Here is a 10962-nt window from a genome sequence, read left to right on the forward strand (position 1 = left end):
TGTGGCTCACATCTGTAATCCTAACATTATAGGACGTAGTTGGGTGGATCATGAGGTCAGGAGATGGAGACCATCCTGGCCAAGGTGGCAAAACCTTGTTTCTACTAAAATACACAGAAAATTAGCCAACCATAGTGGCACACACCTGTAGTCCAGCTGCTGGGGAGGCTGAGGCAGGAGAATAACTTTAACCCAGGAAGTGGAGGTTGCAGTGAGCCAATATTATGCCACTGCACTCCAGCCTGGTGATAGAGTAAGACTCCATCTCAAAATAAATAAATAAAAACAAAATAAATAAATAAATAAATAAAATTTAAAAAATCAGTTTGCTATAAAATCATATGTACCCACTTTTTCATTGCTGTGCTGTTCAGGAGAGCAAAGACATTGTATCAACCAAGCTTCCAGTAAGTGATGGATTGGATTAAAAATGTTGTCATATATATACAGTACAGAATACTACAAAGCATTAAAAAGAACAAAATCTTGTCAAGCCATTATCCTAAGTGAAGTAACTCAGAAATAAAAACACAAACACCACATGTTCTCACTTATAAGTGAGAGCTAAACATTGGGTAAATCACAAAATTAGGATCAGTGAACACTGGAGAATAGAAGAGTCAGGATGGAGAGATGGAGGTAAGAGTAGGATAAAACTACTAATAAATAAAATTGCTATGCTTACTTTCTGGATTCAGTCATTTGCTCTTCAAAGCTCAGAAACTGATTCTAGCTTCTGTTCCCCTGATTCCATAATATAATTGACTAAAACATTAAAACCATAAAATAAATGGACAAAATAGTTTTATAATTTTTTTTCTAAAGAGGTTATACAAATGTTCAAATGGCATATGAAATATGCTTATCAATTATCAAGGAAAAGCACAATGAGACATTGCCTCATTCAAGTGTGAATGGTTATTCTAAAAAAAAAAAAATGTGACCTCAAGAATTTGGAGATAAAAATATCTCCATATAACCTACTTAATGTAATGAAAAGGTAATGTAAATTAGCACATCATTATAGAAAACAGAATTGTGATTTATCAAAAAATTAAAAATGGAGCTACCATTGTATGCAGCAGTGTTACTGCTGGGAATACATTCAGAGAAACTAAAATTAGCATTGTTCTCTGATTTTATGCTTAATAGCTGCAATTCCATGTTTATGGAGTGGTAGTAACAATAGCTAAGATATGAAAAAACCCACTTCCATTCCTGTAACAGATAAACAGAAACATCATTTAAATAGGGTCAAAAGACATGAACACACAAACACGCGTGCGTGCACACACACACACACACACGCAAACATATATATGCATATATGTATATGTGTATATATATACATATAATTCTCTTATGTATGTGTATGTTTATATCGATATGAAATGGATTATTCTTAGTCCAAAAACAGAACAAGATTCTGTCGCTGTGACAATGTGAGTGTTCATGGAGTACTTTATGGTGAGCGAAATAAGCTGTACACAAATGAAAACAACATGTGTTCTCAAGCATATTTGGAATCTTAAAAAGTTGGTTTCATTGAAGTCGGAAAGGACTACTTCTTTTAAAGTTAATAAAGGAGAGGAGTCTGGGAAAAGAATATTCCATGAGTCTCAAGTTACAAGTAGAAAGAATAATTTTGAGTGTCTTATTGTGCAATAGATTGACTATAATCCACAATAAAATATATCTAAATATAGCTATCAGGAATGATTTTGTATGTTTCACCACAAATAAGTTACAAATGTTTGAGGAGAGGAATATGCCAATTAACCTGATTTGATCATATTAATATGTAAGTATGTGTCAGGTCATTATATTTTCTCTGTAAATGTGCACAATTATTATAGATTAATATTTTAAAATTACACATTATATCCAAGTGGAATTTTTCTGTGTCATTTAAGGCAGGTTTTACATGTAGGTGTCTATGTGATACAGCACATTAACACACACACACACAAATGAAACAGAATCTCAATTGATGTAGAAGCATTTGACAAAATTCAGAAGTGATTTTTGATAAAATATATGTATTTTTAGATGGAGTTGTGTTCTTGGCACCCAGGCTGGAGTGCAATGGTGTGATCTCAGCTGACTGTAAACTCTGCTTCTGGGGATCAAATGATTCTCCTGTTTCAGCCTTCCAAGTATCTGGAATTACAAGCACCCACAACTGGCTAATTTTTGAATATTTAGTAGAGAGGAGGCTCCCCAACATTGGCCACGTTGGTCTTGAACTGCTGACTTCAGGTGATCTATCTGTCAAAGCCTCCCAAAGTGCTGGAATTGCAGATGTGAGCCACAGTGATCAGCTGATAAAATAACTTTTTACAGGTTAGGTATAGAAAAGGTTTCTTTCAGATAATTTTTTTTTTTTTTTTGGCAGAAAAACTCAAAACAACATCATAAAGGAAAAACAAATAAAATAGTTTTAACTAGAATCCAGTACAAGTCAGGAATACCTACTCTCTTTTCTTCTGTTAAATGTAGTCCTGAATCACTAACAAGGGCAATCAGACAAGGAAAAGAAACAGTAACAATGTTCAAATAAAAAAGGAAGAGGTAAAATTGGATCTATTTGCCAATGACAGGATTCTACATGTAGGAAACAGCAGATTTGTGGGTGTGTGTGTTTTTCAAAAAGAAACCTTTAGAGCTAGTAAAAAGTTTGAAAAGATTCAAGGACAAAAAAATCAGCATACCAAAATCAACAGAATTTCCAACAATTAATATCAAAACTGAAAAAAAAAATCAAGAAATCAATTCCGCTTACAATAAAATCAAAACACAATAGCTAAAATAAGGAGGTAAAAGATATATAAATCAAAAATTATACAGCATGATGAAAGAAATTTAAGAAGACACAATAAATAGAAAAATATTCAATGTCCATACATTAGAAGCATTAATATTGTCAAAATGTTCGTACTATCAAAGGCAATATAGATTCACAACGAATGATGTTTTTCACAGGAATAGAAATTTGAAAAAAAAAAAAAATTGAAAATCTGCAGAAAAAAAATTTTCAAAATCTGCATAGAACCGTCAAAAAAACTCAGATAGCTAGAGGAAAACTGAGAACTCAAACAAAGTGGGAACATCACACTTTCTGATTTAAAATAGTATGACAAAGCTATTATGTAACAAATAGAGTACCACACTGTCATAAAAACTGAAACAGACCAACAGAACACAATAGAGCCACTAAAATCAACCAAAACATATGTATGCAATTTACCAGTTTTTAGCAAAGGCAACAAGATGACACAAGAGAAAAAAGATCATCTCTTTAATCAATGATCCTTGGAATACTATATTTCCACGGGCAAAATCATGAAATGTGATCCTTGTGAAGAATGATACAAAAAAGTGAACTAAACATGAATAAAAGACCTAAGCCCCAAAACTGCCAGAAGAGGATATAGGGAAATAGCTCCTGGACATGGCCTTGGAGGTCCTTATTTTCATAACACCAAGAAAGCTCAGGAAAGGCATACAAAGATAAATAAATGGGACTGCATTAAACACAAAAGCTTCTGCACAGAATGGAACTGATCAAAAAGTGGAAATGTTGACTGCAGACTGCAAATAATATTTGCAAACTGCATACCCTTCCAAGTTCACTGTAGAAACAAATTATTAATTAAAAACTGAGTGTATAGTTTGTTCTTACACTGCTATAAAAACCTTCTCTGAGGCTGTGTAATTTATAAAGAAAAAAAAGCTTAAATGACTCCTAATTTACAAAGAAAGTTTAAGTGACTCAAAATTCTGCGTGGCTCAGGAGGCCTCAGGAATCTTACATCTATGACCACGGGTGTATAATTGAGTACCTTCTTCACAAGGCAGTAAGAGTGAAAAGCAGAGAAGGAGACTTGAATGGGGACACAGAGCCAATCAATAACACTGAGTAAAGGTCCTACAACTGACATTTCTCTAAAGCATACTTTAAAATGGCCAACAGGTATATGACAATGTGCTCAACAAAGTACTAATTGCTAATGCACATTAAAACCCTCTGAAATATAACCTAACACCCATTAGAATAACTGTTATAATAAGATGACATAAATGTTGGTGTGGGTGTAAAGAAATAGAAACCCTAGTATACTACTGATGGGAATGTAGGCTAAGTTCAGTCATTATGAAAGCTAGTATAAAGGTTTCTAAAGAAAATTCTATAAAAACTATTATATAACAAAAATTTATTTTCTGTGTACATAAACAAGAAACAAAGTTACTATCTCATGAAGATATCTGCATTACTGTGTTATGCATCATTATCTGCAATAGCCAAGATACGGAAACAAGATATAGAAGATATCTGCATTCCAGTGTTATGCAACATTTTTCACAATAGCCAAGACAAGGGAAACTATCTATGTGCCTGTAAACAGATTAATGGATAAAGAAAAGGTGTGCTGGACACAGTATCAGAAATCTGTAATCTCAACACTTTGGGAGACACAGGAGGCAGGAGGATTCTTTCAGCTCAGGAGTTCTACAGTATCCTGAGTAACATAGTAAAACCCCATCCCTATATAAAGTGGGGGAAAAAAAAAAAAAGCTGGGCATGGTGACATGCACCTATAGTTCTGGCTACTTGGAAAGCTGAAGTGGGAGGAGCCCTTGAGCCTGGGAGATTGAGGCTTCAGTGACCTCTTATTGTGCCACTGCACCTCAGCATAAGCAACTAAATGCCACCCTCTACAAATAAATAAATTAAAAAAAAAAAAACTAAACTAAAATTTTAAAAGGTAGCATGCATGCATGCATATATATGTGCATATATGTGTAATATAACATATTTATTTGTAATATTATTCAGCCTCAATAAAGGATAGAATTCTGCCATTTGCCACAACAAAGGTGGATGTGAATGGCATTATACAAAATGAAATAAACACGAAAAAGGTATTGGAGGATCCCACTTATATATAAAACCTAAAAAAAAAATTGAAAGTTAAAAATACAAATGGAGTTAACTTGTATTTACCCAGAGGGTGGAAATCAGGAGAAATATGTCAAAATATTATAATTAGTAAATATGTAGAATAAGCAAGATTAGACTTGTATAACATCTTGAATAAAATTGTGTAGTATAAGGAATATTTATGGAAAAAAAGTAGATTTTTATCTGTTCTTATAAAAATGTATCTAGGCAAAACAACATGTTCATGTGTATATTCCAAAATGACATGTTGTAAATCTCAAATTACATAACAAGGTTTTAAAAGAAATAAAAATCATAGGAAATTAATAAATATTGTAATAGTTATCAAGTGATAACTTGTGGCTTTGATATTTACATCTTCAATGACTTCAGAGACATTTTTAGCATCTTTTTGTATGCCGTTGTATACTGTTGGCAATTTGTATATTTTCTTTGAAGAAATGTCTATTAATACAATTCACCTAAGTTTGATTAGGTTGTTTCTTCTTCTCTTGTTGAATTTTAGGAGTTCTCTACATATTCCGGAATAAATCTTTTTCAGCTATATAATCTATACATATTTTATGTCATTTTCTGGGTCGTATTTTACTCTGTTCAGTTTTTATTGATGTGCAAAGTCTTACTTTTTTTTTTTTTAAATAAATCCAATTTGTACTTTTATGTTGGTCCTTCGGTGTATTCATTCATCATCACACTCCCATAATGACCACCCAAGACTTGGTAATTTATGAAAAAATATTTTCTTTATTAATTTCTTTTCTCTTTCTCTTTCTTTTTATTTTTTATTTAGCCAGCTTCTTCTCTGTTGTCAAGACTGGAGTGCAATGGCACAATTTCAGGTCACTTCAATCTCTGCCTCCAAGGTTCGAATGATTTTCCTGCCTCAGTGTCCTGAGTAGCTGAAATTAAAATCATGTGCCACCACACCCGGCTACCTTTTGTATTTTTAGTAGAGATGGGGTTTCAACAATTTGATGGAGGCTGGTCTTGAACTCCTGACCTCAGGTGATCCACACATCTTGGGCACCCCAGGGTGCTGGGATTACATGTGTGAACCACCTTCCCAGCCAAGAGAAAAGGCTTAATTGACCCACAGTTTTACATGGCTGGGGAAGGCTCAGGAAACTTACAATCATGGTGGAAAGTGAAGGCAAAGACCTTTACTCTCTTGCTTTTGCTTTCAACATGACATGCTTGTTCCAGTTTCACAGTTCACTGGCAGATGCCAATGGCATGCTTATACGACCTATAGAACCATAAGCTCATTAAATCTCTGTTCTTTCATGGTGACAGAAGAGAGAAGAATAAGCGTGAGCAAGGAAAACTGCCTTATAAAACCACTGAATCTTGTTAGAACACACTCATCGTGAGGAGAACATCATGGGAGAAAACAGAAACCATCCCATAATTAGTAAATAGGTAGATGAACAAGATTCGAGTTCTAGAACATCTCTAGTAATTTTTTTTTTTTTTTTTTTTTTTTTTTTTTTTTTTAGATTCTATCACCTCCCACCTGGTCCTGGCCTCAACCAGAGGGGTTTCTGAGATCACAATTCAAGATGAGATTGGGGTGCGAACACCCCATAACATATCTTTCAGAGCCAAAGCATATCTTTCAGTGACATATCTAAAGATCATTAACAAATTTAATTACACATAGCATTAGCACTGTTATATTCTGTAATGCTAAACTTCATTTCTCAAATTAAATACATAATTAAATGTAAGCTATTTTTAATTAATAGAAATAACTATATATTTATGGAGAACAGATCATATAAATCTATTTTAATTTTATGTGAAATTTCTATATTGTTTGGAATACACTAATTACCATTACCATGCACAAGGCACAAGTGCTCTCTTTTGTCTCCACTCTTACCCACACTTGCTATCTCTATTTTTCTTTTTGGCAACAACCATTCTGACTCCCGTACAGTGTTATGCATGTATGATTTTGTTTTGCATTTTTCTGAATGACTAGTAAGGGCAGGCATTTTTAATAAAATAAACCTGTTGGCCATTTATATAAATGGCCATTTATATAAACGGTCTTTTGTCTTCTGTTCTTTAATTGGATTTTTTTTTTTTACATTGAAGATTTTTGTTTGTTGTTTTTAAGTTTCTTATATAGTCAGGATATTAACCCTTATCAGATGTAGAGTTCAAAAATATTTTCTTTTCCTCTATGGGGTGTCTTTTACTCCATTAACTGATTTTATCATTTGTTTCCATGTGCCATAGGCTTTTAAGTTTTATGTCGTCTTATTTGCTATTTTTGCTATTGTCCTCAGAACTTTCAGAAACATATACAAAAAGGTCAGGAGTTTGAGACCAGTCTGACCAACATGCTGAAACCCCATTACTTTTGTATATGATTTCAGAATCATATACAAAAATCATGCCTTGCACAGACCAGTGTCGAGATAATACTTTTCTGTATGTTCTAGTAATTTTATAGTTTGAATCTATGTTTAAGACATTAATCTATTTTGAGTTGTTTTTGTATAGGAGGTTTTTTTGGGCAATTTTACTCTTCTACATGTAGATGTCCATTTCTCTCAACAGATTTATTGACCACTGTTCGTTCTTCATGCGTGTCTGAGAAATACTTGTTGAAAACGAGGGAAAATAAGTGTGTTTATTTCTTAGCTTTTCCCTAGTTTACTGATCAATGTGTATGTTTCTATGCTGGTTTTGATTTCTTATATGTTTATATTGTATTTTGAAATCATATAGTTTGGTCCTCAACCATGTTCTGTTTACTTAAGACTATTCAAGGTCTTTTGTGTCTCCGTATTATTTCAGGAGCCTTTTCCTGTTTCTGTGAAGAGTATCAATAAAACTTTCCTAGCCATCGCATTAAGTTTGTAGAACACTTTAGCATAGATATTTTACCAATTTTAAGTCTCTCAATTTGTGACATTAAACATTCGTATATGATTTTCCACTTGGTTATCAATATTTTAGAGATTTTTTTAAAGTTCAGTTTTCACATCATTGGTGTGAGTTATTTCTAGTTTCTTTCCTTTTAAAATATGTTGTAAATATCATTGTCATTGTATTTTTTTTTTCAATAGCATATTATTGTATAGAAACATTACCTTTGTATTTTTTTTAATTGTAGTATTACTCTGTTGCCCAGACTGGAATGCAGTGGCAGTCTTGGTTCACCACAACATCAACCTCCCAGGTTCAAGCAATTCTCCTGCCTCAGCCTCCCAAGTAGCTGAGACTAGACGTATAAGACACCATGGCTATTTTTTTTTTTTCTTCATATTTTTAGTAGAGACAGGGTTTTAGCATGTTGGGCAGACTGGTCTCAAACTTCTGACCTCGCATGATCCACCCACCTTGGCCTTTCAAAGTTCTGGGATTACAGGCACGAGCCACAGTGCCTGGCCTACTGATCTTTACATACTAAGGTTTTATCCTACAACTTTGCTGAATTTGTTCATACGCATTCTAAATTATTTTTGGTGGAGCTTCTAGTGATTTCTACACATATGACCATGTCATCAATAAACACAATTTAACTTCCTTTCCAAATTAGATGCTTTCCATTTCTTTCTCTTGCCCGTCTTATTAGAAATTCAAGAACAGAAAGGCTTATAATGCACATTGCTATTTAAAAATGTGTGCCATCTTCCCTCCAGCTCTCTTGCTTCTGCTCTCAACATGACATGCTTGTTCCAGCTTCACCTTCCACTGGCAGATGCGTGTCATGCTTACACAGCCTATAGAACCATAAGCCCATTAAACCTCTGTTCTTTTATAAATAGCCCAGCCTCAGGCATTTTTTATAAGCATGCAAGATGGGCCTAGTGCAAATACATTTATCTATACGGATGGCCATACATATCCTGTTGGTTCCATTTCTCTGTAGAATCCAGACTAATACAAGCATAATACTAATGCCCCAACCATCTCTCCATTAACCTTGAACAGGTGTCTTCCTGCCTAGGCAGAGCCATGGTGGGCTCTGAGGCTTGGCAAGATGTCTGGTTAGGGATGTAAGTGAATTAGAAATGCCAATTGTGCTTCTGTGAATCATCAGCTCAGTTCTGTAGGTTGACTACGCTACTGGCTGAGCAAATGGCAGCCATTAGAGATAGAATCACAATAGTGCCACAAACATCTACACAGTGGTTGCACTGTGCACTTAAAAATAATTAAGTGTAATCCCAATGACATGATCATTACACACTGTATGCCTGTATCCAAGTATGACATGTACTTCCTAGTAAATCAGAGTGTCCATTAGTTGCTTACCAAATACCAACACCATAATCAGATGCTTCTCATTGGCAACCTGGGTACAATTCAGCAAGTCTGTGTACATGTGTGCAGAAAAAAAAAAAAAAAAAAAAAAAACTAAGAAAAAAAAAGCAGATGGGTGGATGGGTGGATGGTATTTCTATTCAGGAGTCGTAGCTGTGAAAAATAAATTCTTTTTCAGAGGAGACACTAAAGAGGAATGATGGGCAATTACAGGAGAAGCAAACTACTTGGCCTGTGAGTTTGAGAAACTGTGAATGGTATCTCTGCAGTTTCAGGAACCATGGTGATCTAACGCATGATTATAGAAATTCAGTATGTATACTTTAGCAGAAATAAAATAGAAAAATTATGAAAATTCCCAAAACAAGTAACTGAAAAATAAGTGGATTACCCTGATTTGATCACTACACATTGCATCCATATGTCAAAATGCGGGAAATCCAAGAATATGTAAAATTATGTCACTTTCTAAAAAGAAATTTGTATTTCACAGTGCTAAATTAGAAGATTTTGGAGTTCTGATAGCAGAGAAAGAGGGCAGAAAAATAAGCACAGTGGACAGAGGCTGGTGTCTGGGATACTCAAGAATAGTAACGATGAAAAACTGCCCATGGGGGGAAAAAAATCTCCCCACTTGGACTAAAACGCCTGACATCAACACTAAGTATCTTCAATTTCTAAAGCAACTTCTGCTCCATTTCACTGTCCTCCTAGAAATAAAAATACCATTGGAAAAATGGAGTCAAAATAACTGGCCATTTAAAGAGGAGGTGGCCAAAGTGTACTGTGCTAAGACACTGAAGCTAGCCCTGAAGGTGTACGGACAAGCAGCACTGTAAGTCAGGTCAAGTTCGGGGATGCACTCGGGCTATTCCTGATACCCAGGGTGAGTGGAGAATAAATACATTCCTACGTTGAAGAAAGAAATGAGGTCTTATCGGTACAACAGTATGAGTGTTATCCTCTGGCATCTTGTGCTGGTAATAGTGCAGGAAGACACAGATAGGAGGGTGACCAAAAACACTGGTGCCTTTAACTATTTGGAGATCTCGGTCAGGGATAATGGCCGGGTGTGGGGACTAAAGTTCTTGTGAGGGCCAGCACTGAGACTCCACTGAGATAAAACCACCCTTACCCTCCACATCGTGGTCTTTTCTTGACAGTGATAAGCCTGAAAATTCTCAGACAGACAGAAAAAGATCTAGGGTTGAGAGAAACAGTGTGGAGCTAGAAAAGGTTGATCTTCCACAGTTATTCGCGGTAAAATAATTTTTAAAAGTACATGTAGAATGTCTTAAGGCACTGGCCTTTCTCATTCCAACAAAATATATGTTCCTCGTACAAGGAGAAGCATAGTTATCAAAGCTTGGCCAGAATCTGAAAGCATCAAAAATGGTGTAAGACCAAGCCCAAGTAGAAAGGAAGGAAGGGAGGAAGAAGGGAAAAAAAAAAAAAAAAAAAAAAAAGCTTTCAAGCAGCTAACACAAATGCTCACGTCATAAATAGCAAAAACCAGAGTAACTTCTGCACCATCCTAATAATAGGTGCCTGTGCAAGCTCACTATGGACCAAGTACTGAGCACTTGACAGACACAAAACCCCTTTATTTCTTCTAGCAATCCTTTTGTCTATACTTTAAACATATGAAATTGGAGGAGAAAAACAAGTTAACAAAGGTTACATCCATTGGCAAAAGTTAGCATTCAGACTTAAAATAA

This window comes from Saimiri boliviensis, chromosome Y (assembly GCF_048565385.1).
Source record: "Saimiri boliviensis isolate mSaiBol1 chromosome Y, mSaiBol1.pri, whole genome shotgun sequence".
In the NCBI taxonomy this organism is placed as follows: domain Eukaryota; kingdom Metazoa; phylum Chordata; class Mammalia; order Primates; family Cebidae; genus Saimiri; species Saimiri boliviensis.